Consider the following 27,843-nt stretch of genomic DNA (forward strand, 5'->3'; position numbering starts at 1 on the left):
CTTATGGTTAAGGCTGCAGAACAGATTTACACCTCTCTCAGATTTGGAGTCGTGCGACTGACTAAATCCTCCACCAGCACCATCTGGGAGAGAAACTACTTTGGCTTTCCCGGTGTCAAAGCTACAGGCAAAACCATCAACCTCAGTAGTTATAGAGAGGCCTAGTTCAGTAGCAATTCCTAATCCAAGTAGTCAGGAGAGTGATAAGAGTATCTCACCACCGCTGACCACTGTAGAGGAAAGTAGGCAAATCATGGCACATCATGGCATCCTGGAATATAGCAGGAATAGCCTTTAAGATAGGAAATCACGATTGGCAAACACTGTGACATTCATTGGAGATCATATTCTTTCAGGAGACTGGGCCAGAGACCCAGTCTTTTTTCCCGGGTTTCGTAGTTTTCATACTCCAGCAATTCCATCAGCATCTGGGAGGGCGAAGGGGGGCTATTAACCTTATTTGCGAACACTACACCCTACCAGCTCAGGCAAGTTGGCTCTACCAATAGCCACTTTAAACGTTTCCAAATTGTTAATAGAAAATAGGATACCTGGTTAATCATTAACTTTTATATTGATGAGTTTGGGAGTAACATGAAGGTAGTCATAGACACATTAGTAATTGAGCTAGAGAAACTTTTTACAGCTAAAATCATGTGTCGTGTAAACCTTATATGGACAGAGGATTTCAACATCCATCTATGTAAATACAATGTGACTATGGTATGTGGACTGGAAGACCATATGGTAATCCTCTAAGTCATTTCATACATAATGAGTATGGCAATCTTTAAACAGATTACTATATAAGTGGGATTTGGTGATAATATGTGAAGTAAAACGAAGGAGAGTTAGGGAGCACTTTCAGAAGGGTAAACCAAGAGTCCTTGATAGACTTTGTTTTAGCATCGGCTTCGTCAAAAGGAACAGTGGTTCATAAGGGAACTCAATTTTCCTGCTACAGTGACCACAGCATCCTACATATCCAACTAAGCATGCGTGTCCCTGACCAGGAAAAATGGCTACCAACTGAAATGGTCAAAGGCCCAAAAGCTAAACATGGTCCCTGAAATTCTACCCCTAACCAAAAATGAAATCATATTATGTCTGGAAGAAAACCCTCTGCCCACATCTTTGGTAACTCGGTTTACGGCCCTCCTGATGAAATTAAAAGAAGTACTCACTTGTATAAAGGCACTATCCAATATCCCAACGATTGGTTGGTTTGATTCAGCATGCTCGCAAGCAAAGAAAGCACTTGTAAATCCCTTAAAAATATTCAACAGAGACTCTATAAAGATACAAGCACTGCAAGATTGAAAAGAGATAGATTTAAGAGAACAGGCATGGGAGGACCTTGAACTCAAAGTCATATCGGGTAGTAGTAGGGATTTTTGGAACATAGTGACTGCTCCCTATTTTAAAGACCCCAAAGATCCCTCCCTAGATTCACATGTAGATGAAGATGCATGGTGGGACAGTTCTCTCTTTACCTCTCGGTCAGTGACTGCATCTCACTGTGGGATAATTTTCTCTATAGAAAAGGTCAGAAAGAGGCTGGAATCATGTGTCCAGGTAAAGGCACCAGGGCCCGATGGCATACCAATCGATCTCTTCTAGGAGAATTACTATATGTGGGTCCCTTTATTAACTAATGTTTTTAATTCCATCCAGATAGAGGGCTCACCCCCAACCTGGAAGCAGAGTGTAATAATGCCAATACACAAGAAGGGCGACAGGGGGTCAATGAATTACCGCCCAATTTCTCTCCTTGACACCACTGTCAAGCTTATGGGACGGCTCTTGTTAGCTAGACTGGAGGATTGGACTGAAAATAATAGCATTTTTATGAAGGCCCAATATGGTTTCCAGAAGGGAATGGGGACGGTGGATCAATGCCTAAACCTTTCTCTATCCATAGGAACATACACCAAGTCAAATAGCGGGAAAATCTACATGGCCTTTATGGATGTGAACGCAGCCTTTTATTGCGTTTCGCACCAGAGGCTATGGTCTATGATGGAGGGGGTGGGCATTGATCCACTGATATTATGATTTATTCGTAAGCTGTATGCCAATGCCACCGTTTGTGTACGCTGTGGCAAGAATGGGGAGTGTATACACTCCTTTAAGATACAAAAATCGGAGTGAGACAAGAGTGCATACTCACCCCGTTTTTTTAAAAATATCTTTACAAACGGGCTAGAGACCACCCTCTCTGCTAAACCACTGGATGTGCCTAAATTCAATCATAGTCCCCTTCCAAAATTGCCGTACTCCTATGATGCAGCATTAATGGCCAGACGGGGATTTGCTAACCCTAATTACAGCTTATACACCATTCATGGCCTCCCTAGATTTAAAAGTAAATGAATCGAAGTCCTTCATAAGAGTAGCAAGAGCAGCTAGAGAGGAAAACACCCCACCTTCAATTTGGCATCAAAGAAGATTAGGTGGTTAACTGCTTTTCATACCTAGGAGTCCTTTTCGATAAAAATCACTCTTGGTCTAACTTGGTGGCAGCAAGAGCCCAGAGTATGGAAAGGAGTCTCCAAGGAATTAAAAGATTTGCGAAGAAGCTAGGGGCGAGTCCCCTGGACTCGGTCAAAAAAATCTAGTCCGCAAAAACCAAGGCTGCTATAACGTATGGGGCGGGAGTCTTGGGGATGGCAAATGTTGAACATCTTCAGCAACTGGAAGACACCTTTTTCAAAAATCGGGTTCTCTACCCCAATCTGCCTCCAACCATATTTTACATTTAGAACAGGGGTTACCATATTTGAGCGACTACATTAGACTGGCACCACTCTTACTGTGGTTTTCGATCTGGCGGAGGTCTACTGTAGATCTGACTCAGTGTATTATTAAGGACTTGCTATAAACTGGAACATTATAAGAAGATTGGTTGGCTAAACTATGTGGAGATGCAATTGATTGCATTAGGGCTAGGTAAATTATTCCAGGCAGGAAGGGACACCTCTTGCTCTTTCTATGTGTGCTGCAGAATGCGGCACTTATGGAAAGAGCAAAAAACGAGATAGAATAAAAATTATTCTCCTTGTTGTGCCACTATAGTGCCTCCTTTACAAAGGCATTAGCTTTTGGCACTGCCTCAGATTTACAGATCCTAGTAAATCTGAGGCAGTTTCAAAAGGCAATGGGTGTTTTCTGGGTACGCCCAAAGCAAAACCCATTGCACGCCATTTGACCCAGAAAATTGCGGTGAGGAGGCCCATATTTAGAAGGCGGCATTAAGCCACACAAGGTGGCTTAGCTCCGCCTTGTAAATATGGAGCAGGGCATTGCCCCACCGGAGTGTCAGAGAAAGTGATGCTTTGGTAGGGTGCAATGCCTTTGTAAATATGCCCTTGTGTTTCAGGTCATTTGTTATTCGTCCATGATGCCAGTTGCCACTCCCCCTGTTTGTAGTTCAGAATGGTAGTCATCGGGGCTGGGCAGACTTGCAATTTGCTGGCCAGCCAGTGACTGAGCCCGCAAAGGCTTCGGGCACAGACTGAGATGGTCCAGCACCTAAAGCTTGCAACATCTCAGATGTAAGCTTTGCAGCCTACTGGAGTAGCCCAGTGGTCATATACCTACCAGAATGTAAGACAATGCCATTGCTACAATGATCCCTGAGCACATTTATATTTGTATTCCGTGACTTGTGAAGAATCACTGAGGAGGCTGTGGGTAACTTTGGAGAAGGGTTTGATTAACAGAAAGGGCTAATGTGTCTAACGAGAGGTATGCTACTGTGGAAATTGAAAATAATTGGCGTTAGCAGGAGCTGAAGCCATCTTGTTTCTGGCATCCATTTTGTCAGCTATGTAATTCCTCCGTCTTCACCGTTGCTTGCCTTTCTATTCTGCTTGTGTCAACAGCTTTAGTTAACTCCTCCTGTACTGAGCCAAAGTAATGTATGAGAAAAGGTTTGTATATGCTAGAATGCACCTGGCTAAAGATGTAACTGTTGATCACTCTTTGCTACTGTAAGCAGTTCCGTTCCAGCAGTTCCGTTCCCCCTCCCACTTTGCTGACTAAGTGATCTCCATCTGCCCATGTTTGTCGGTATTATTCCTGTTTATGCTTGTACCTTCTATTTGTAACTACATGCCTACAGTGCACAAAAAGTTATATATAAGGGCTGTGTTCCTTGACTTTAGTGTACTACCTCAGGCAGCACTCGAGGGTGCTATGTGGATGTAGTCCCACTAATGAGTGATTAATAAACTTGTTCTTTCAATTCCAGCTTCAGTGTCAATCTCTATTTTGTTGGCCTAAGAACCTGTGCACAGAGAAGGGTGACCCCTGCACCGGTGTGCTCATTGAAAAGCACATTTCCGCAGTTGGTGCCCGACGTGGGTCCTCATCAGAGACGCGGCCGCCCAAAGGAGTGGTCTTGACAGAAGATTGGAATTCTACTAAGGAGATATCCTGCATGAGGAGAATCTTGTCTTTGCAGCCAAAGTGATTTTTCTGGTTTTCTTGATCTCACCCTCCAGGTGGTGGCCGGTACTGACTCAGGTTTCCTTTGGCGCAAGTATTTGCAGTGACCAAGAGATTGGCAGTTGGAGGTTGGAGACTTTTGTTGGGTAAGGTCGTTGAAGGGGCACTCTTGATTTGCTTGGCCAAGATTCTGGTTTTGTTTGTTTGATTTATCTTTTGCAAAAGATAAAGGCAGGTAATGTGGAGATTTTCTCTACTTTTGAGTATATTTGATAGGTAATTTTTAACACAAAATTGGTAGCATGCCTGCTTAAAGCACACTCCGTAGGCTGGGTTGCTGTCTTGGAGTTACCAACATGGATTTAGAAAGAAGTCAGCTGGTCCCCCACAGGGGACATCTAATAGGCATATGTACATTAAATACGGTATTTCTTCCATAATGTATAGTACACTGTGGCACAAATATAAGAAAAAGGATCCTGATTTACAATGGCCTGTGAATGGATCATTTGATTTAAAAAATATTCAGTAGATAAAGCAGTGTTTGTTTAAACGTAAGTTGACAAGATATGTTTGATTGTGTACGAATGTGGGAGAAAGAAGTGCAAGAGAGAGTGAGGAAAGAAGAAGCTATAGCAGAAAAAGAGCAGCGTAAAACGATATATCAAAAAGCACTAGAATTGAAAAATAAGGAAATGAAGTAAATAAAAGAAAAAGAGGAAAGGGAGCGTAGTTTAGAGGTAACTGGCCAGTACCCTGTTAGGCGCCCTATTAATCCCATCTATACTACTATTATAAAGAGAGAACTTTTGGCAAGGTAAACTCGGGAACCACAGCGCCAATCTACACACCCGATACATCTATGAAAATGTCAGGGTGTGTAGATGGACATAGGCTATATAAATTTTAAAAAAAAGTAAATTAAAAAAATTAATTTTGTTAACAAAGTAGTCCCCTGAAAGTAGCGCCGGCCGGGACCTAGCGCTGGCCGTGACGTGACGCGACGATGTGCGTGATGACGACGTGTTGGAGCGGCGGACATGGAGCTGAGGAGCGTAATATAAACATTGAAATCGCGGCGGACATGGAGCTGAGGAGCGTGGGCGCGTCATGGCGAAGAGGAGCGGAGCGGGAGCTCAGGTAATGTAAACATTGAGAGAGAACTTGCACCTTGGCGCGTCATGGCAAAGAGGAGCGGAGCGGCAGCTCAGGTAATGTAAACAAACATTGAAATCAGGGCGGGAGGGAGTCAGGGCGGGAGGGAGTCCGGGCGGGAGGGAGTCGGAGCGGGAGGAAGTCGGGACCGGAGGAAGTCGGGACGGGAGGGGAGAGGGTGTGCACAGAGGGGCAGGCGGGAGGAGTGGGGGCGGGAGGGAGTCGGGACGGGAGGGGGTCGGGTCGGGATGGGAGGGGGTCGGGGCGGGAGCGGGTTTACTGCCCCCAGCCCCTTTCTGCCCCAGGCAACGCTGGGGCGGGCTGCTAGTACTTAATAAACCTCAAGATGATTCCATCTTGTTAGATAGACCTCCACCCCTTATAAATTCCCTAGTGCCCCTGAGAATGAGGTTTATGAAGAGAAGCATTTGTCTTCAGATGAAAAAGATAAAGATAAGCAAGGTGGGCAGCAAACTCACTGTACTTTGACCAGAGAAAAGAAAGATGAATTACAGGACATTGCTAGAGATGAAGCGCGTCAGACTACTACAGCGACGGTCCTCACAGTTGCAGTTCAGACTTGGAAAAATGCCAAACAGTTATATTTTTTAGAAAAATTATCTTGGGAGGTAATATATGGTTGGCGACATAATTCTAATGAAACAGAGCCAGATTATATATGTATTGATTATAAACAGTTAGTAGATTGGACTTTCTTTTTTAAAACTTACCAGATATGATTAGGCAAGTGGTCAAATTACAAGATGAAATATTGCGTTTACAAAAAGAGAAAGAGTTAGCTAGAAAAAATAACATTGTAGAAATAGCTCCATCTCAGACAAAGGAAGTAGATGCTTCAGTAGATGCAAACAAACCTAGTAGTAGTGAAGCTGTTATGAAACCAATGCATGAAGCAGCACCTCTGTATGTTCCCCAAAAAAGAGCGGAAACGAATGAGGATAAAACCTCAGATGATGCAAAGGGATATTTTATTTATAATTGGGCCTATACCCCTTGGTGTGGAGCAAATGTTCTGGCTCTTAAAGCTGCTTTGCCTGATCTGCGGAAAAATCCGGCCATTTATTATGAAGAAGTGGAAGGAGCTATTAGCTCAAGCACTATGACCCTGCCAGATATTGATATGATTTTTGGACTTATTTTGCCCCCTGATATGCGGAGAATAATTCGAAAGGTAGACAACATTGCAGCTTATGGTGATACTTGGGTGCATTTAGAGTAAATAGATGTGGCTAGAGAGCCTGCGCAGAAGCCGCAACAGGTGATATTAGACCTTCCCAAAGGTATTGTAACTAAGTTGAAAACTCTTATACCCCCTACAAAAATAGATTGGACAACGTTAGCGCCTTGTAAACAGAAAGCGGATGAGTCATGTTAGGATTTCTTTACGTGATTTGAAGAGACATTTCATGACTTTAGAGGGCAGTGGTTGACAGATGACACGGGTAAGTATCTATTCGGCAACAAATTTGTTGCTAACATGTTGCCAGAAATAACTAGTCGCCTAAAGGCCAGCGAGAGTTCATGGACTACGTCTTCCCCAGTCTCCCATTTGACCATGGTCCAGTATTATGAGCATCAGGAATTGGAAGCAAAAGGCAAAGAGGATAAGAAGGTTAAGGGTTTAAAGACGAAAGTTATGTTGGCTCAAGTATATGGTCCACCACTCAGAGATAGTGATAGAGGCGGACGTGCAGTATATACCCCTGGTGTACCCCCTTTCTTTCGAGCTGTGATAATTTGTCAATCTGGTTTTGCAGATGTTTTCAGACAGTTTTTGACAATGTTGACAAAATACCTAATAATGGATCATCAAAGAAGCAGGTAGGAAGCAGTCTTGGCAAGACACTAACTGAAAACATTCAACACATTCTTGGCAATTGGGTCACAAGAAGTAAGAATTATATCTAGCCAGTCTGAACTTTTCAGCAGACCTCTGTGATTGGGTGGAGCACATTCCTATTTCCTGCTGCTCTTTAATTTCCAAGTGCTACCAATGTCTAGTGCACTTCAGTTGTATCACTTGGACTTTTAGTTGTATATCACTGGCTATCAGATGGCAATTTCAGCTGCCTTTAAAACGAATAACATTCATGACTGTTTTTGCAACATCAGGCATGAATTTATCACAGTAGATCGACACTTAGGCCCTGATTTCAAGAAGGCTGTTAAATGATGTTCCTTTCAACAACCCATTTGTGCAAGAATCATAATTTTGAGATTTGCATTTTTTACTGCATGCCTGCAGGATTCCTCTAGTGAACTTTGATTGGTCAAACCTGTAAAAAAGTACAGGTTGAAACATGCAGTAAATTTCGATACATGCAGAATTTGGGGCAGAAAGTACAAAATTCCACAAACAATTCCTCATTTTCATGAGGATAATTCGAAATGGGAGACATTTATCGAGTGCAGTCCCTAAACCCCATTTGTCCCAGTTATAGCAAGGGCCGCCATGGTGCTAAAACCAAGGGGCATATTACCAACAACTAGTGATAATTATCGCTATGTTGGCTTAGCGGCAATATTTTTATCGCCGAGCTGCGGCGATTTTTATCGCTTAGGAACCTTGCTATTATCAAGGTTTATCTCCTAAGCGATAAAAATCGTCCGAAATGCATGAATATCGCTGAAAAGTCCGCGATATTCATGCATTACCGAGCTAATGCTCTTAGCCATGTTATCCACCTACCATTGGATAACATGGGTAAGAACTGTTATGGGGCAGGTGTTAGTTTTTGGAGATATTCGCGCTTAGCGCGAATATCTCCAAAAGTTGGTAATAGGAGATAGCGATGTTAGCAACTGTTTCCAGTCGCTAACATCTTGGCACGCCCACTTTGCATGTCATTAGTGATAAATTTCACTGACATGCAAAGCGGGGCCCAAGATGGTCGCTATCTCCTACTAGCTGTCGCTAACTGGTGTTAGCGACAGCTAGGTAATAGGGAGATAATTTTATCTCCGCTTTCTTGGCTTTCAAAACCAAAAAAGCGGATATACATCCCCTTGATAATATGCCCCTCTGTTGCTTAACATTGATGGCAGAATCTTCACTGCTATTTTCATTTATGTTGGCTAATCATGCCCAAAAATCAGGTATTGGGTACTGACGAGGCGCTCAGAGCAAAGTAGCACAAGTTGACAACCTGTGCAATGCCGGTTTAATGTTTGTCACCTTTAGGCCGGAAATATTATCCTATATGTTAGTATTGAGCAGAGAATATCCAAAGACACCAAAGTCGTCCTATTGGTGTCACATTGTTTGCTGGGATGAGAATACCCCCTACATGATTTATTGAGCATGCGTCCCTACCTTGAAAGGCCACAAAAGTGTGGGAATTGTTTTAAGCAATGTATGTGACAATCTTGAGGCGTGAAAGGAAAGGCTGTAGAATGTTATTTACCTGTGGTACACAACACTATTTAAAAATCTATAAATGAACTGTACAAATTTTTTCGAAAAGCAGAAATAAAGTGCCTTTTTCTAATTCTGAAGTGTGATAGCAACACAGATTTCAAAAGGCTCAAAGCAAATCAAGACACTTTGGGCCCCATTAGGATGGCAGGCGTATCGCACCTGCCAGGCCGCCGGTAGCGTGGCAGGTACCGCGCGGTGTCTGTCACGTTGTGCTTTGAAATGCACAACATGTATTTTTAGCATTGCGGCAGGCAGTGCTTGCAGCATCGTCCGCCGCAATGTTAAAAATACAGGAATCGCCCGCCACTGTGGCGGGCGCATCCTAATTGCCCCCTCAGGACCCCCGCCCTTATTGCGGGCGGTCCCTTGTACCGTGAGGATGGCGGACGGACAAAGTCCGCCCGCCATCCTAACGGGGGCCTTTATTTGGTGATGCGCAAATGACTAATTGTCACTGAAACTCAAATTTCACACATTCTTTTTTGTGTGCTATATAGTTTTATCAGTAAAACGTTATGCCGGTGCAAATGTTGTGGCCACGTCAAAAAGTGCTGGCTGTGAATGGCAGTGTGCTACCACAATTTGCTTTACTTATATATTTGTGACAGTGTGCTCCAAATGCAACACCAGCTGCATACTACACCTGTAACTCTCTCTTGCGAAATTGGCGTGGCTCATTTGTGACACTAGTTCGTTATATAATGCTCAGAATTCCTATGAGTTCAGTGATGTAACACTGTTTGCAGCACCCTCACTCTGAAAATTGTTCCAGCACCACTGAAACTTCTTTGTCTACCTTTACTCCTGGCTCTAGCTATTTCTACACAGCGTCATCTTAAAGGTTTTTAGAGCCCCAGGCAAGACCTATTTCAAAGATGTTTAACTTATAATTTAGTATTTTATTAGGCTTGAATTAGCATTAAATAGGTAATAAAATAAAACGTTTTCCAGACAAGGGCCTCAAAAGTATGCCTTGTCCAGGGCCCCTGAAATCCTTAGGATGGCACTGGCACAGAATGGCTATGGTCCTACCCTCACCAAAGTGAAGATGCTGAATCACTTATTACACTGTGAGACCTGTTCTAACTAGTTTCTGTAGTAGTAGTATATTCCCAAATATTATGCTCTCTTGATTCATGCAGCATATTTTGTTTATTGTCTGTAGAATAAGGTACTTTTCCTATTAAGTTAAAACACTGGCTGGACAATCATATAATTGGGACTTATTTTGTGAGTTTCAGTTTTCTGAGTCCCTAACCCAACACCACCTCCTTGAGTAAGCCTTGGCCAGCTGTAACTGCTACTTTGAGGGTCTGGTGCTAAAGAGCCCAGCCATGAAAAGGCTGGGGGTTCTAGTACTCCAAATATGCTCAGCAGGACTGTGCCAGTCCCTGCTCAGCATATTGTGTTGTGGCACTCCTGCGCCATTGCCAGGGAACAACAGTTCCCTGGCGAAGCAGGCGGTCCACTGCAAATAGAACTTTGTAAGGCGTAATCGGCAATACGCTGAACTGCCACTTCTGTGCCACTGCGAGTCTGGCAGTGGGAAGACCGCTAGACTCGTAATCAGGCCCTGAGTCATAAGGAAACATTCTTGACCAGGATGAACCCGCTTGGAGTTTCCAACACACACTCCAATTTCAGTCAGGCTTAAATTGCCCCTGGGTTCCAGTTCACCTCTTCCATAGATTATCATTGGCACTTGGTGCTTTTTGGCACTAAGGGCCCGATGAAGGTAGCCAAATACCGGTCGGTAACGGCCGAAATTACCGAATTTCGGCGGTTACCGACCGGTATTGGGCTTTCCAGATGTAGGTGGCATTTTTTAAGGATTCAGTATTTTACCGAATCAGTAATTTAAGGATTCGGTAAAATACCGAATCCAGGATGTAGGGAGCACTCAAGTTAGTGCATTCCTCAGTTTAGGATTCGTTATTTACCACCAACTAGAAGTTGGTGGTAAATAATGAAAACCCATGAAAAAGCATTTCTTTTGCTTTTCCAACAGTGCCATTGTTGCGTGCTTATCTAGGCTCCTGATCGATACTGTGACCTTATGCCCCTATTCGGCTATAAATCCATTTATTCCCTATATTGGCATAACCGTTCAAGTGCGATTTTCTGAAAAGTCATCTCTGGCCTCACACGAACAGAGCCACATTCCAGCATGACTCCCTGCTACTTCCTTTGCGACCAATTAGTGCAATGACAGAGCAGCAGTCACTATCTGATATTCCTAGATAACACTCCGAGTTCTTCAACAAGATAAAAACTTAGCAAACCTGGAAATCCCCGCTTGCTATGTTTTGATTAGTAATGGAACTCTAATGAGCAACTGATAACTGTCACTTCCTAGTGACATCTTTAATTGACGTCTTATGTCCAGCAAACTTGCGTCAAACCCGGCACCTGTCAGGTATAAATATTACCAACGTTGCCTTAAGCAATGAGAGCTGTGAGCTGATGCTGGCTGCCTGCAAGACCCCGTGTTGGTAAATCTAGCACTCTGTCGCTGCAGCCTGCTATCCTGTGGTGGTGAAGCTGCTGATTACCATTATCGCCGCTACAGCGCGAACTATGGTGCAGTACGCTTAAGGAGCTGAACAGCCGTCCTCTGCGAAGACATCCAGCAGATTCCAGCTGCCCACGGACGCTGTCCCCCCTCCTTCCTCGACGCGCTGAAGAGAGCCGCTGCCTTTCTCGTGCAGAGAAATCCAGTCCCGGCGCTTCCGGTTTACCCTCGCGGGTGACTGGGATATCGAGAGAGACCCCTGAAGGAGATACCAATCCTCCATCATTCTATTCAGAGGTATGGTGTTGACTAAACCCTTAGACGAGAATTCTTGAAACAAACCTTGGCAAAACCAACTTAACTTAAGCTACTTACTTACTCCCCCTTTCACGTGTTAGGCTTAGGTCAGGCACACTGGGGTAGGCTTAGTTAGAAGCACCAGTTGAGTATGTTAGCCTAATGTATATATGACTCTATATATGTTTTATTACTTTTAAACCATTGTATGGCTAAGAAACCATATCAATGCTTTTACAGTTCTATTTCGCAATACTTATCTTACTGTACGTACTTTTTATAATAACAGTTATTGCAATTGTGGCAATACATTTCTCTTGTACGAGAAGAAAGACTGTTGAATAAATGTTAACCTTTATTGATACACGCCCGTCTCTCTATTCTCTACATCTCGTGAAAGTAAACTGCACTAGACTGACTGAGTGAAATACATGTCTATTGTTTCACACAACCCTAGAGATTGACTCTTGATCTGAGGAGCAAAGTTGTCATGTTGCACGGTTGTTGGAAAACTGAATCCCTTCTTGTCTGTGCCAAGGATGCTGATCACTTCCTATGCAGAGAAGAAAGTTTCCAGTGACCTTTGAGCTAGTTGGTAACACAACCCAATTAAGTTTAGCATAGTCAGTGGAGGCCTGGAATATCCGCAGTTCCACGTCGATACTACTGTTTATGTTATTCCAATGCGCAGGGCCTAGTGGGAAACTAGGAACTACACTAGACATACATGCCCTTAGGGCATGTATGTCTGCAACATGTGCACCCATACACAATTGAGGGGTGCAACAGGGTGTCAAAGTGACACCCTGCCACCCTTCAATGTGTCCCCCAATTACCGAATCGGTATTTACCAATTCGGTAATTGACATTCATTCCTATGGGCCTCCAGGCCCATAGGAATGAATGGCAATCACAGAATCGGTAAATATTGATTCGGTAATTACCGAAACTTACAGATTCGGTAATTTTTTTCGGTAAAATTACCTACATCCTATTTGCCTGTTCTTAAATACCGAATCGGTATGATTCGGTATTTAGGAATCGGTAATCTGGGATTACCTACATCGGGCCCTAAGTTTACTAAAAAAATATATATATATATTGCTTGCTCCCCTTATTGACTTTTTGTCATTTTTGGTGTAATTTGGTTTATTAAATGTTACCAATTTATGCTACTTTGGTTTGGACTTTTTACTGCAAGGTGTTTTGACTGTATTACTATTTTGCCACTGCATAAGTACTTTGCACATCACCCTGAGTTAAGCCTCTCTGGTCTTTGCTATTAGCTACCTGAGGGATGAGCTCAATTTAATTCGGTGACTTTGGACATCACTCTGAGAAGTTGGTGTTATTATTCCTTGAAGTGGGTAACACCCCCCCCCCAAATAATAATCCACTCTTCTTACATACAGTATAACATAAACTGAAATCCATTAGACAGTAGCTGGCTGGTCTCTTGTACTGACAAATACACCTAAATGTCATAGATTTCCAAAAGTATCTTCAGAGTTGTTTGCAGTGCGCCCACAAGTCACAAATCTGCCTCTGATTTAGGAGGATGGCTCAGTAAACTGAACTTTCAACACTGACATGTGTAATGTTATGGGTGTCATGAGTTTTAATCCCCAGGAGGTAAACTCAGCATCACATTCTTTGAGATGTGTAATTTCAGCACCCTAGATTCGGTAATCATAACATCTGTTATTTAACCCCTTCGCTGCAGCGGCTATTCCGCCGCAGCGCTAAGGGGGTGGGGCGGCCGCGGGGCGGTTCCGTGCTTGTGACGGAACCGCTCCGTCACGGCTCGCGGGTGAGCTGTGCTTGTGACGGAACGGTTCCGTCACGAACCCGCCCGCCAATTAAATCGTCAGCGCAAGCGCGGAATTCGCGCCGCGTAGGTGCGGCGAGCGGGCCGTGACGGAACCGTTCCGTCACAAGCACAGCTCACCCGAGGCTTGTGACGGAACGGTTCCGTTACAAGCATGCAAGGGGTTAAGTAGCTTAAAATGGCAGAAGTGCAGTAGTTAGCACCATATAAAACACTATTAATCTGAACATAGGAAAGACTCCTTGGTTGAAGATTTTTGACTTTCTCAAGCTGTGCTATGTGAATGGCCCATAGTGATACGAGAGTGAAGAATAATGGGTGGATTCGATTTCACCGATTGTCATGAGCAGTTGATTACACAGCAAGAGATTTGTTTTTAGGATAAAAGGTGTGTGTTTGCAGAGGAAAGTAATTATGTACAGTAATCTTCCTTATGATTGCAGAGGTATAACCCTGCCAGTTTATGCAGTTTAGCTGTGCAGAACTAATGAAATGGAATTTATCTTTATAATGTGTATGGTATTTTATGCTGAGGGCTTGCACCCCTGTAGCAATGAACAAAAGCACCAGTTTTATCTGAAAAGAAATGGTGTTTTATGAACTTACAATTGAATCGCCAATATTATCAATATAAATATGAGCAGTGTTCACTATTATTCTTTAAATGGCGCTGAAATAAAGCATGCAGAATAATATTTTTATTAAAAAACAATACAACTCTTCAACTATTTTGTATTCAGTGCTCATTCTTCAAAAGAAGAAGCGGTTCAAGGTGGCCTACCCTGCACAGACTTCGCATTGGACATCAATTTTGAAATTAAAAACAGCTTTTTCTTACATATGAAGCAAAAAAAGCAAAACAAAAATACAACGGAAGACAATAAATCCGATTAATATCGGTGTTAGCAAATCTGGCAACTAGAAAACATTGTGTATATTCTCCCTTAACTATGTTGCCAAATGAAAATGGATAAGAACATGTTGAAATAGGCGAATTACTATTTCAAGTGAATCACTTCGCGGCTTCTTTAATATTAAAAAATAATGAGCGGAGTCACAGGTGATGTGGTCCCATGGTAATATAATATAGAGCTGCTTTAAGGATGAAACAGCTCCTGATGCTCATTGTTTGCATATATAGACTAAGCATAGGTGACATTTTGTTTATGCAAGTGAACTTAAAGAAATTCCCAAATTTTGCATTAGGCAACATTCATGAAACTTCTCAAAATTTTGTAATAGACAATTGAGTCACATTTTTTGTCAACAGGAGACAGGTTTAGTCAGATATGGCTTCTAAAGAGACATTTTTACATGCACCAGCCTGATGTGACTTTTGAAGCACGGTATGCTGTTGCATACAGTAGTCACACAATATACCAGCAAACCCCAATTTACAAAAAAGGGTGCTCTTGCTAAATTTTCATTAAATTTTGCAGGAAAGAAATGCATTTCTGAAATTGTATTTTATGACTCTGAGGTGCCCTGCCGTACCCAGAACCTGTGATATGCAGCACATTGTGCTATCCACCAGAACTTTCTTTATGGGAGGCCAACTCTCCGCGTGTTATGTTCCACCTTCCGGTAGGGAGGCTGCAGCTCACAGTCCACTGCGCTCAGTCAGTCTATTTGAAGGCATCAAGTGACTGCTGGCAGCTTCAGTATTTGATATCACAGTTTCAGCATGAGAGTGATAGCGCTGCTAAGCTACAACCAGCAGGGAGGATCCTTTCAAAACGCGAAAAAGAGCAGGACGCATCCATAAGCAGACATGAAAGAGCAGCGCGTGCCAGAGGTGCGCCATCTTGCCAGACAGCAGAAGACTCAGGCTCATTGAACCTTTCAGTAAAATAGCAAAAGAGGCGGGACAGCACTAAAGCGGGCGTTTAAACAATGTTTCCACTTGAGATGTATCAAGCATCCTTATTTGGCTACACTAGTTAATCCAGTGATATAACCGTTTCATTTTAGCATTTTTTCGAAAGCAGTATGCTAATAGGAGAAACACTGCTCCACTACGCTCCTTTTAATGCAATTATTTCAGGATTTTCGTATTAAATTAACAAAGGTATATATCAAATAAATGCAAACCAATATATATATATATATATATATATATATATATATATATATATATATATATATATATATATATATATATATATATATATCGTGGCTTCTTTCCTTTCGTATTTTACAAAGAAAACAGCACTCGCGGGAGGAGGATCAGCGTTTTTATTTTCGACCCTCTGAGCACCAGACGTGTTTCGGCTCCTGCCTTTGTCAGTGGTACACTGACGCGCCATTTTTCTTAATTTTAAATACCCTTCACGTGATACATTGTCATCGAGATCGAAACAGGGCTACTTCCCGAACATATACGCCATATTGGAATGGTTATTCTTCACAGTTATTCACCGTTTTCATTTCTTCAACGTTTGTTGCATTAGTTACGCCCTGGATGGGCTTGTGCATATTTACAAACAGTTTTGCTTTCAATTATATTCATATTTTACATCATTCTATATTATTATTTTGCCCTGGATGGGCTTATGCAGTGTAACCCTCATATTTACTATCTCTAGACTTGATTTCTTAACACACTGTGCAAATTATACCCCTTTAACCAAAATCAAATTAAACATAATAAATGAAATTACCAAATCACAAATTCATCTAATCTTAAAACTTTCTAACATTTCATAGTATAAGAAATTCTCCTGGTCAACTCTTACTCTGTAACATTCAATTGGGGTTCATTTAGCCTAGGTGTACAGTCATCTCTTCATGGCTATTGAGACCTCCGGGGTTCTTAGTTCCGACGTCTATAATGTGCCTGGATTCCAACCTCCTTAATTTTTGTAATCTATCTCCCCCTCTAGGGTTGATAGGTACTTATTTTTATTTGGCAAAGCATCATTGCATACGCTGTTCAGTAGCATGGGCATAGCTTACACAGAACATGAATAGTAAATCAGGAAGTTGATCGAGCAAAGTGAAATATGAAAATCTGTGTCTATTATACCCGTTTTGAACAGCGGAGCTTACAATAACATAAGCGAAAATCCAGAATTTATTCAAGTTTATTATGTACAAATATCGGGTTGTGTAAATGTAGCAAAGCAGCAGGTTGTATTCACTACACTACATGCTATTCGATGACACCACTTCAAATGATTGAAAAGGGAAGCTCATCTCGGTTTTATCTATAGCATTTAGCAGACGTCTGGATATATATAGAATCTGGCAATGTGCACGTACTGTAGTGTCAAGGAGTGCATGAGCAACAGAACCATGAATATTCTGAACAGTTATGTTAAAATTTAAAGTGTCCACAAATAAAAATAAAACCTGACAGATTCCTCTTCTTTAGACGAATAAAAGGCATGTAAACAAAACGCTGCCGAATTATTATTTTGAACCATTCTCTACCAGATTAGCACGTTCAGCTTCTAGAAAAAAAATGATACAACACGATACGTTTTCATGCCGATCATAACAGCACAACGAAGTCCAAAAAAGGTGCATTGCTGTTTCAAAAAGCATTTCGAATTGGAGATGAGTATCCCACTGTAATACTACGGTTGGATCAAACGGGTGGAGTTGTTATAATTCACCCCTGGACCATTGTTTCTCTTTGTCTGTTAAAGGCACGTAGATGATCCCCATCAGAGATTTCATTTTGACGCCACCATCTTCTAGTTTGTCATACTGTTCCAACATTTGGTTTCCGCCAGCAGGACCAACAGGTAATATTAATCTTCCTCCAGGTTTTAACTGATCGATAAGTGCTTGTGGGACAACAGGAGCTGCAGCGCCTACGTGAATAGCATCAGAAGGAGCTTCTTCAGGATATCCCATTCTTCCGTCTCCCACTATCAATTTCACTCTTTCTGACGACAACAAGGTAGGGTCATCTTTATTTACATTATTGATAGAGTCATCTACTAACTCTTTGATATGATCTATTCCAACAACTTGTCCGCTTGGACCAACCATTCATGCAAAGCATGCAGAAAGGATTCCACTTCCAGATCCTACATCCAGCGCTTTTGCTCCTTCATACAGTTGGTCATGAAAAAGCTCTAGTGCATAGGCGTGCATATGGGGAGCGCTGATTGTTGCTTGAAAACCTATCGATTGTGGGGAGTCCATATATGGATTGCATTTTGCATAGTGTCTACGATCTGTGCACAGCATTACTTCAAACACTTTAACAGATTTTATTATTCCATTTTTGCGCAGGTTGTTGACCAGCTCGGCGTGGCAAGTGCCCCCGGACTTCCAGGCCATGGCGAGGCACAGTCTGCGCAGCAGGTACAGAGCCGCTCTCAGCCAACCAAAATCAAATTAAACATAATAAATGAAATTACCAAATCACAAATTCATCTAATCTTAAAACTTTCTAACATTTCATAGTATAAGAAATTCTCCTGGTCAACTCTTACTCTGTAACATTCAATTGGGGTTCATTTAGCCTAGGTGTACAGTCATCTCTTCATGGCTATTGAGACCTCCGGGGTTCTTAGTTCCGACGTCTATAATGTGCCTGGATTCCAACCTCCTTAATTTTTGTAATCTATCTCCCCCTCTAGGGTTGATAGGTACTTGGTCTAGTGCAAAATATTCCAGTTGCTCACTATTACTCTTATGGTGTTGTTTATAGTGTCTCGCCACTGGATATGATGGATCACAATTTGTGATTGCTCTGAGGTGTTCCAGGATGCGCATTTTCGTGGGGTTTACTGTGCTTCCTATATAGCGCAGTCCATACGGACACACTAGGCAATAGACTGTGAATGGTGTTGTGCAGGTTAGAAAGGATTTAATTTTTCGTTGCTGTTCTCTCACCTGGTAAGATGTCACTTTCTTGCTATGTTTACACGCTTTGCAGCGTCCACATGGGTAGAAGCCCGGTATGGGTTTACCGAATGGTTGCTCTATAGGGCGGGTGAGGTAACTGTTTGTTAAAGCGTTCCTTAATGCCCTCGCTCTCCTATAGGTTATCATAGGTTGCTTTGGGATATGTGTACCTATTATTGGATGAGTTGTTAACAGATTCCAACTCTTTCTCAATGCTGTTCTTAACATCCCCGCCCCCTCTGAATAGGTGGTAATTAATCTGAATTTCCTTTCCATTTCGGTATTCTTCGTTTTGATTTTCAACGTTTCTTTTCGTGGGATGTTATCCACTTTTATCTGGGCTTCTTTCAAACACTTCTCCCCATAGCCTCGCAATCTAAATCTATCTACACTTTTCCTTGCCTTCTCATTGTAATCTTCCTCTGATGTACAGTTGTGTTTAATGCGCAAAACTTCTCCATACGGAATGCTGTAGATCAGCTTAGGTGGATGGCTACTCATGGAGTGTAATATTGAGTTTCCAGCTGTGGGTTTTATGTATAGTTGTGTGTGCATCTTCCCTTGTTCTATTCTTATTTCCAGGTCTAGAAAATTTACTTTGCTGCTACTTATTTCTTTTGTGAAACGTAAGTTATAAATGTTATTATATATATATGTATATATATATATATATATATATATATATATATATATATTACCTACTGGCGATAGCCAGTAGGTATATATAGTTAGGATTTTTTTCCTATGGGATTTTTGAAAATTCTATGTCGAATAACTTTGGCGTTTAAGGACAGAATTGGCTGAAATTTTCAGGAAAATGGAACATTTTGTTTCTGAGCAGCCCCTGAAAATTTGGGGGGGTTTCGTCAAGGGGGGGCCGAGAAAAAAGGGGGGTCCCAAAACGTGTTTTTCCCATGCAATTTTCCATAGGGCGGTTGGCCTCACTTTTAGCCTGAACGGCTGAATGGATTTACACCAAACTTGGCAAAATTGTAGGGACTGGTAGCCCGATGTGCCTTTGCTATGTCTCAAGATATAGGCTCCAGTGGTTTTTACAAAAATTAACTTTGAAAAATATATATTGGGCTACATTGGGCTATATATATGTTGGAGCCCAAATGTAGCCCAATGTAGCCCAATGTAGCCCAAAGATGGCCACCAGAGACAAAAAAAACAAATGTAGCCCAAATATCAGCCAGATGTAGCCCAACTATAGCCCAATGACAGAATGTCCCAGAGTGTTCTAAAGAACAACTAGAGTGCTAACTGTCCTACTTATTACAAAGGTATGGCACACCTGAAGCCATCTTGATTGGAATAAAGTGGTAACTCTTAAAACATTTAATTTAAAAAGGAACAAAATGAGGGGGTTCATTTTGCCATAGAAAGTATAATTAGTGAATATATGACGAAATCCTGCATGTACTATTAGGCCGCAAATTAAAATAACGAAAACTTTTAGAACGAATATGCCTTTAGCATACACTAAACAACTAAACTACCCTAAACCCTAAAACACTACCCCCAGCATGACCCTACACTACACAAACAGTACAACACTACCCTAAACCCTAAAACACTACCCCCAGCATGACCCTACACTACACAAACACTACAACACTACCCTAAACCCTAAAACACTACCCCCAGCATGACCCTACACTACGCAAACACTACAACACTACCCAAAACCCTAAAACACTACACCCCAGCATGACCCTACACTACGCAAACACTACAACACTACCCTAAACCCTAAAACCCTACCCCCAGCATGACCCTACACTACACAAACACTACAACACAACCCTAAACCCTAAAACACTACCCCCAGCATGACCCTACACTACACAAACAGTACAACACTACCCTAAACCCTAAAACACTACCCCCAGCATGACCCTACACTACGCAAACACTACAACACTACCCTAAACCCTAAAACACTACCCCCAGCATGACCCTACACTACGCAAACACTACAACACTACCCAAAACCCTAAAACACTACACCCCAGCATGACCCTACACTACGCAAACACTACAACATAACATAACATAACATGTGTATTTGTAAAGCGCTCGTTCACCCTTGGGTATCTTGGCGCTGAATAACAGATGTTTTATTGTTACCCAACTCAATGGTACTCATTTTATCGACCTCAGTTGGATGAAAGGCTGAGTGAACCCCCGGGATTTGAACCTGTGACCATGAGGTCGAACACAGGCCCCTGCAATGGATGCATTAGTCCACTGAGCCACCAGACCCGGATACAACACTACCCTAAACCCTAAAACCCTACCCCCAGCATGACCCTACACTACGCAAACACTACAACACAGCCCTAAACCCTAAAACACTACCCCCAGCATGACCCTACACTACGCAAACACTACAACACAGCCCTAAACCCTAAAACACTACCCCCAGCATGACCCTACACTACGCAAACACTACAACACTACCGTAAACCCTAAAACACTACCCCCAGCATGACCCTACACTACGCAAACACTACAACACTACCCAAAACCCTAAACCACTACCCCCAGCATGACCCTACACTACGCAAACACTACAACACTACCCAAAACCCTAAAACACTACCCCCCAGCATGACCCTACACTACGCAAACACTACAACACTACCCAAAACCCTAAAACACTACCCCCAGCATGACCCTACACTACGCAAACACTACAACACTACCCAAAACCCTAAAACACTACCCCCAGCATGACCCTACACTACGCAAACACTACAACACTACCCAAAACCCTAAACCACTACCCCCAGCATGACCCTACACTACGCAAACACTACAACACTACCCAAAACCCTAAAACACTACCCCCCAGCATGACCCTACACTACGCAAACACTACAACACTACCCAAAACCCTAAAACACTACCCCCCAGCATGGCCCTACACTACGCAAACACTACAACACTACCCAAAACCCTAAAACACTACCCCCCAGCATGGCCCTACACTACGCAAACACTACAACACTACCCAAAACCCTAAAATACTACACCCCAGCATGACCCTACACTACGCAAACACTACAACACTACCCAAAACCCTAAAACACTACACCCCAGCATGACCCTACACTACGCAAACACTACAACACTACCCAAAACCCTAAAACACTACCCCCAGCATGACCCTACACTACGCAAACACTACAACACTACCCAAAACCCTAAAACACTACCCCCAGCATGACCCTACACTACGCAAACACTACAACACTACCCTAAACCCTAAAATACTACACCCCAGCATGACCCTACACTACGCAAACACTCCAACACTACCCAAAACCCTAAAACACTACCCCCAGCATGACCCTACACTACGCAAACACTACAACACTACCCTAAACCCTAAAACACTACGCCCAGCATGACCCTACACTACGCAAACACTACAACACTACCCTAAACCCTAAAACACTAGCCCCAGCATGACCCTACACTACGCAAACACTACAACACAACCCTAAACCCTAAAACACTACCCCCAGCATGACCCTACACTACGCAAACACTACAACACTACCCTAAACCCTAAAACACTACCCCCAGCATGACCCTACACTACGCAAACACTACAACACAACCCTAAACCCTAAAACACTACCCCCAGCATGACCCTACACTAAACAACCACCACAACTCTACACTACACTAACACAACACTACACTACACAAAACTACACAATCACTAACCCACGAAAAAATTAACACAAACCCACTTACCTCTCTCGTCATCGTGGTTTTCACAACGCAAATGCATTTACCATACATGCCTTTAAAACGTAATTCTTTGTAAAGGCATGCGCGATAAATGCACATGCGTTTTGAAACAATGCGGGATAATGGTATGCGAGGTCAATGACCTTGCGGGATAATGGTATGCGGACTGAAAGTCTGCGGGATAAAAAATGCGGGAAAATGGCTGCAAACCATGATTAGCAGCAGACTTTCCTGGTGAGCACTAGCTTTACTACAGTGATCTAATGAGCAACTAGAGTGCTAACATTCAGAATTTATGGCAAATGTGTGACACATTTGAATGCCTTCTTGGTAGAACCAAAGTAAACAAGCATTGAAAATGCAATAGATCTCGCCCTCGTTTAAGTTAAAGCCATTCTGTTTGTAATGAGGTGGCTTTTTAGCTTTGCTTTTATTAGTGTTTTTAAAACTTTCATGTAAATAACATGCATATGTATGCATATATGTATATGTATGCATGCATTTATATTTATATAGATATGCAGATTATATATGTTTATATATGTATATTACCTACTGGCGATAGCCAGTGGGTATATATAGTTAGGATTTTTTCTCTATGGGATTTCTGAAAATTCTATGTCTAATAACTTTGGCGTTTGTGAACGGAATTGGCTGAAATTTTCAGGAAAATGGCACATTTTGTTTCTGAGCAGCCCCTGAAAATTTTGGGGGGGGGTTCGTCAAGGGGGGCCAAGAAAAAAGGGGGGTCCCAAAACGCGTTTTTCCCATTCATTTTTCCATAGGGCGGTTGGACTCACTTTTAGCTCGAACGGCTGAATAGATTTACATGAAACTTGGCAAAATTGTAGATATGGTTTGCCCGACGTGCCTTTGCTATGTCTCAATATATGTGCTCCAGTGGATTTTGAGAAATGAACGTTTAAAAAAATATATATATCTGTGACAACGGTCCGGTTAGCGCCCCGGTTCGCGTACCTGACGCGTAACGGAACTTCGCGAAGCGAAGCTGATTGGCTCTCTGGTGTCTGTCAACATTCTAAACAGTCCGGAGCGGCCGCCATCTTGTCTCTCGGTACGATCGAGAGACAAGATGTGGTGAAAAACGAAGGGGGAAATGAAGGAAAGGGGGCAAGGTAGACCACTCCTGACCCCCTAGGATTAATGAGGGGGATATTAAAGTGCCCCGCGGGGCAAAAAATAATTTTTTTTTTTTTTGCGATTTTACGCCGTAGAGGCGCGTCCCGGTACGCGAACCGGGCAGCTCACCGGGCAGCTCACCGGGCAGCTCACCGGGCAGCTCACCGGGCAGCTCACCGGGCAGCTCACCGGGCAGCTAACCGGCAGCGTAGCTGTCAACATTGTAAACAGTCCGGAGCGGCCGCCATCTTGTCTCTCGGTAGGTTCGAGAGACAAGATGTGGTGAAAAAAGAAGGGGGAGATGAAGGAAAGGGGGCAAGGTAAACCCCTCCTGACCCCCTAGGATTGATGAGGGGGATATTAAAGTCCCCCGCGATTTTTCGCGGTAGAGGCGCTTCCCGGTACGCGAACCGGGCAGCTAACCGGCAGCGTAACGGGAGTCCGCCATCTTGTGTTTTTGGAGCGTCCGGTTCGCGTACCGGGTAGCGTCCCGGTAAGCGTAACAAGGGGAAAACCAAGAGAAACAGTAAAAAAAAAATTAAGGGAATAGATTTCCAGCAAACTTGGCAAAATTGTAGGGACTGTTTGTTTGATGTGCCTTTGCAAGGCCTCAAGATATGTGCACGTGTGGATTTTGTCTAATTAAGGTTAAAAAATATATATATATCTGTAAGCGTGCTCCGGCACGCTTACGTTACGGGTTTTGTTTGCGCTGCAGAGCCGATACGTCACGGTTATGTGACGCGCCATGAGGCGTCTCACGTGGCTACGTGATACGTCACGTAATAAAGAATATATTTTACAGCTATAGATATTAGCTTTTAAAAAACCAATGAAATTCACTGAAAAAACCATAGGTTATAGACCATATATAGTTAGGAATTTGCATTTACAAAACCTTGAAAATTCACTGAAAAAACCATAGGTTAGAGACCATATATAGTTAGCTGGACATTTTATTGACATAAAACCAATGAAATTCCATATATAGTTAGTTGCACTAACTATATATCGCGCACCCGCAATCCACTGCTGATGATGTCACATATTACATCATTCATGACATGGTCAGTGACATCACTGATGACATCACTGATGACATCTCAAATGACATCACTGATGACATCACTGATGACATCTCAAATGACATCACTGATGACATCATGACACACCAATACCAGTTACTACATACGCACTCACTGATTCCTACGTCTACACACACATTCACTCATTCACCTATACAATCACTCATACATACAGTCACTCATTATTACAACACTATCATATGCACTCATACACCTATGCAGACACTCACACACTGCCACTCATCCATGGAGTTACTCACACACCTAGTCAGTCCTGTAAAGAATCAATCACACTTCCATTTCCTCATCTATACAGTTAAACACAGAACACCATACTTCAGTGACATCACTGATGACATCACTGATGACATCTCAAATGACATCACTGATGACATCTCAAATGACATCACTGATGACATCATGACACACCAATACCAGTTACTACATACGCACTCACTGATTCCTACGTCTACACACACATTCACTCATTCACCCATACAATCACTCATACATACAGTCACTCATTATTACAACACTATCATATGCACTCATACACCTAGTCAGTCCTGTGAAGAATCAATCACACTTCGATTTCCTCATCTATACAGTTAAACACAGAACACCATACTTTTCACACATATACTAACACATACTTACTCTCTTATACAATCACTGATACAAGTACACATTGATATGCACAGAGTCACACACCTCCCAGCCAGCCACACACACACTCAGTCTTCCATACATCCACTCATTCTTCAATATGTAAAACATATTTAAACTTTACAAAAACACACAGACACTAGATGATGTCATTTGAGATGTCATCAGTGATGTCATCAGTGATGTCATCAGTGATGTCATTTGAGATGTCATCAGTGATGTCATCAGTGATGTCACTGACCATGTCATGAATGATGTAATATGTGACATCATCAGCAGTGGATTGCGGGTGCGCGATATATAGTTAGTGCAACTAACTATATATGGAATTTCATTGGTTTTATGTCAATAAAATGTCCAGCTAACTATATATGGTCTCTAACCTATGGTTTTTTCAGTGAATATATATATATATATATATATATATATATATATATATATATATATATATATATATATATATATATATATATATATATATATATATATATATATATATATATATATATATATTACCTACTGGCAGTCGCCAGTAGGTAGTTATAGTTAGGATTATTTTCGATGCAAAATCTCAGCATTCTATTGTATGTGTATGTATGTAGAGGTACTTGTATAGCGCACAACTACCCGGAGGCATCTCGGCGCTTGTACGAATACCGCTGAGGAACCCTTCCTGGCCTTTCCCTGTGAAGTGCCCACTCCTGGGCACCCCCAAGGTGAAGCCAGGCACCCTAGCATTGTTGCGGCCGTTGTGAAGATTAAGCAAGCTATTGCCCAGAGTTGCAGAGTGGGACCCATGATTAGAATAGGCACGAGGCGAGAATTATCAGGTCTGAGGAAATTGAGCCCAAGACCCGCCGAGACAGGGATTGAACTCTGGTCCCGGGCCAGACTTCTGCATCAGGGTCTGCCGCTCTAACCATTGAGCCACACTTCTCTAGTTATTGTGAATAACTTTGGTGCCGGTTGAGGAACCTGCCTGACAATTTCCTCAAATTTGCCTCGCGACGCCCCGGTCCTTCCCTGAAAGTTTGGGGGGGATTTGTCAAGTGGGGGGAGATAAAAGGGGGGTCCCAAAACATGTTTTCCCCATGTTAATTTCCATAGGGTGGTCGACCTCACTTTTAGCCCGAACGGCTGAATGGATTTCCACCAAACCTGGCAAAATTGTAGGGACTGGTAGCCTGATGTGCCTTTGCTATGTCTCAAGATATGTGCTCCAGTGAATTTTGAGTAATTTAGTTTCAAAAAAATATATATATCTATGGCCGCGCCCCGGTACGCGCACCAGGGCACTAACCAGCGCGCTACGCGAGTTCGCGCGCGGAAACCTGATTGGCTCTCGGTTGTCTGTAAACATTCCAAACAGTCCGGAGCGGCCGCCATCTTGTGTCTCGGTAGGATCGAGACACAAGAGGTGGCAAAAACAAAGGAGGAAATGACCATAAGAGTAGATCCCTCCTGACCCCCGAGGTTTAATGTGGGGGCTATGAAAGGGCCCCGCGGTGTAAAAAAAATTTTTTTTTTTTTGATTTCCGTGGGGGAGCGCGCGGACTTTTTTCTTGCCCTCTGGGATTGAAAAAACTCCCATACGATGTGCTGCCTTGGCTTGTATGGGGTATTGTCTTCTGGCAGCCACCTTCTCCCTTCTTCCTCCTCCTCCTCTTCTTGACCACCAATGTAATGTTGTGGTGGTCCTCTTGATGGTGGTGGTGGTGGTGGTGGCGAAGATGCTCTAGCTGCTGCTGCTACTGTAGCCATTTTAAAGTACAACATTTTTCTCAAAGATGTTCAAACAGGTCTTCCTCAGTCAAAGGATAAAGTCAGAATAAGGAAAAAAGGTGGAGTCTTTCATCATTTGGAAAAAAAACCTGTCCTGAACCAATGAAAAGTGTTATTTTCAGGTCACATGACCCGGGCTTTCATCATTTAGAAACCAAAACTGTTCTGCCCCAATGAAAAGTGTTATTTTTAGGTCACATGACCCGACGCGCTTGCGCGACGTGCCCCCGGGCGCGCCATGGGGTGCGCCGCGATCGTATTCACTCGAGTATTTCCGGGTGCGCTTACGCCATGCGTATCACGCGGACGTGGCTTCGCGATACGTCATGATGTTTTCCTTCGCGGTAATAGCGCTAACGGGACTCTCACCGGTGCGCGAAAAAATGCGCTTTCCAATGCGCACAATGGGGCGCGCCCCGGGAGCGCACCAGGGCAAAAAAAAAAATATTATATAAATATACAATATAGGATTCAGTATAAAAAATATTACATTTCATAGGTTTGAGGCCCTATATATAGTTAGGAATTAGCATTTAAAAAACCTATGAAATTCACTGAAAAAAACATAGGTTTCACACCAGTTATAGTTAGCAGGAAGTTTTACTCGCATAAAACCGTTGAAATTCCCACATTATAGTTAGTTGGACTCACTATAACTTGCGCATGCAATGCACTGCTGATGATGTCACATATTACATCACTCATGACATGGTCAGTGCCATTACTCACTATAACATGGGAATTTCAATGGTTTTATTTTATTTTTTTATTTTTTCAGTGAATATATATATATATATATATATATATATATATATATATATATATATATATATATATATATATATATATAAAGTATTTC

General features: G+C 42.5%; 1 protein-coding gene and 1 pseudogene across 1 annotated transcript in view; both read right to left on the reverse strand.

Annotated features, from left to right (window-relative positions):
- NYAP2 (neuronal tyrosine-phosphorylated phosphoinositide-3-kinase adaptor 2) overlaps positions 1-27,843 on the reverse strand; it is a 987,564-nt gene that overhangs the window by 608,369 nt on the left and 351,352 nt on the right. The gene's annotated exons all lie outside the window — the stretch shown is intronic.
- On the reverse strand, positions 17,018-18,010 carry LOC147683483 (protein-L-isoaspartate(D-aspartate) O-methyltransferase pseudogene; annotated as a pseudogene).

Source organism: Lissotriton vulgaris, chromosome 11 (assembly GCF_964263255.1).
Source record: "Lissotriton vulgaris chromosome 11, aLisVul1.2, whole genome shotgun sequence".
Taxonomy (NCBI): Eukaryota; Metazoa; Chordata; class Amphibia; order Caudata; family Salamandridae; genus Lissotriton; species Lissotriton vulgaris.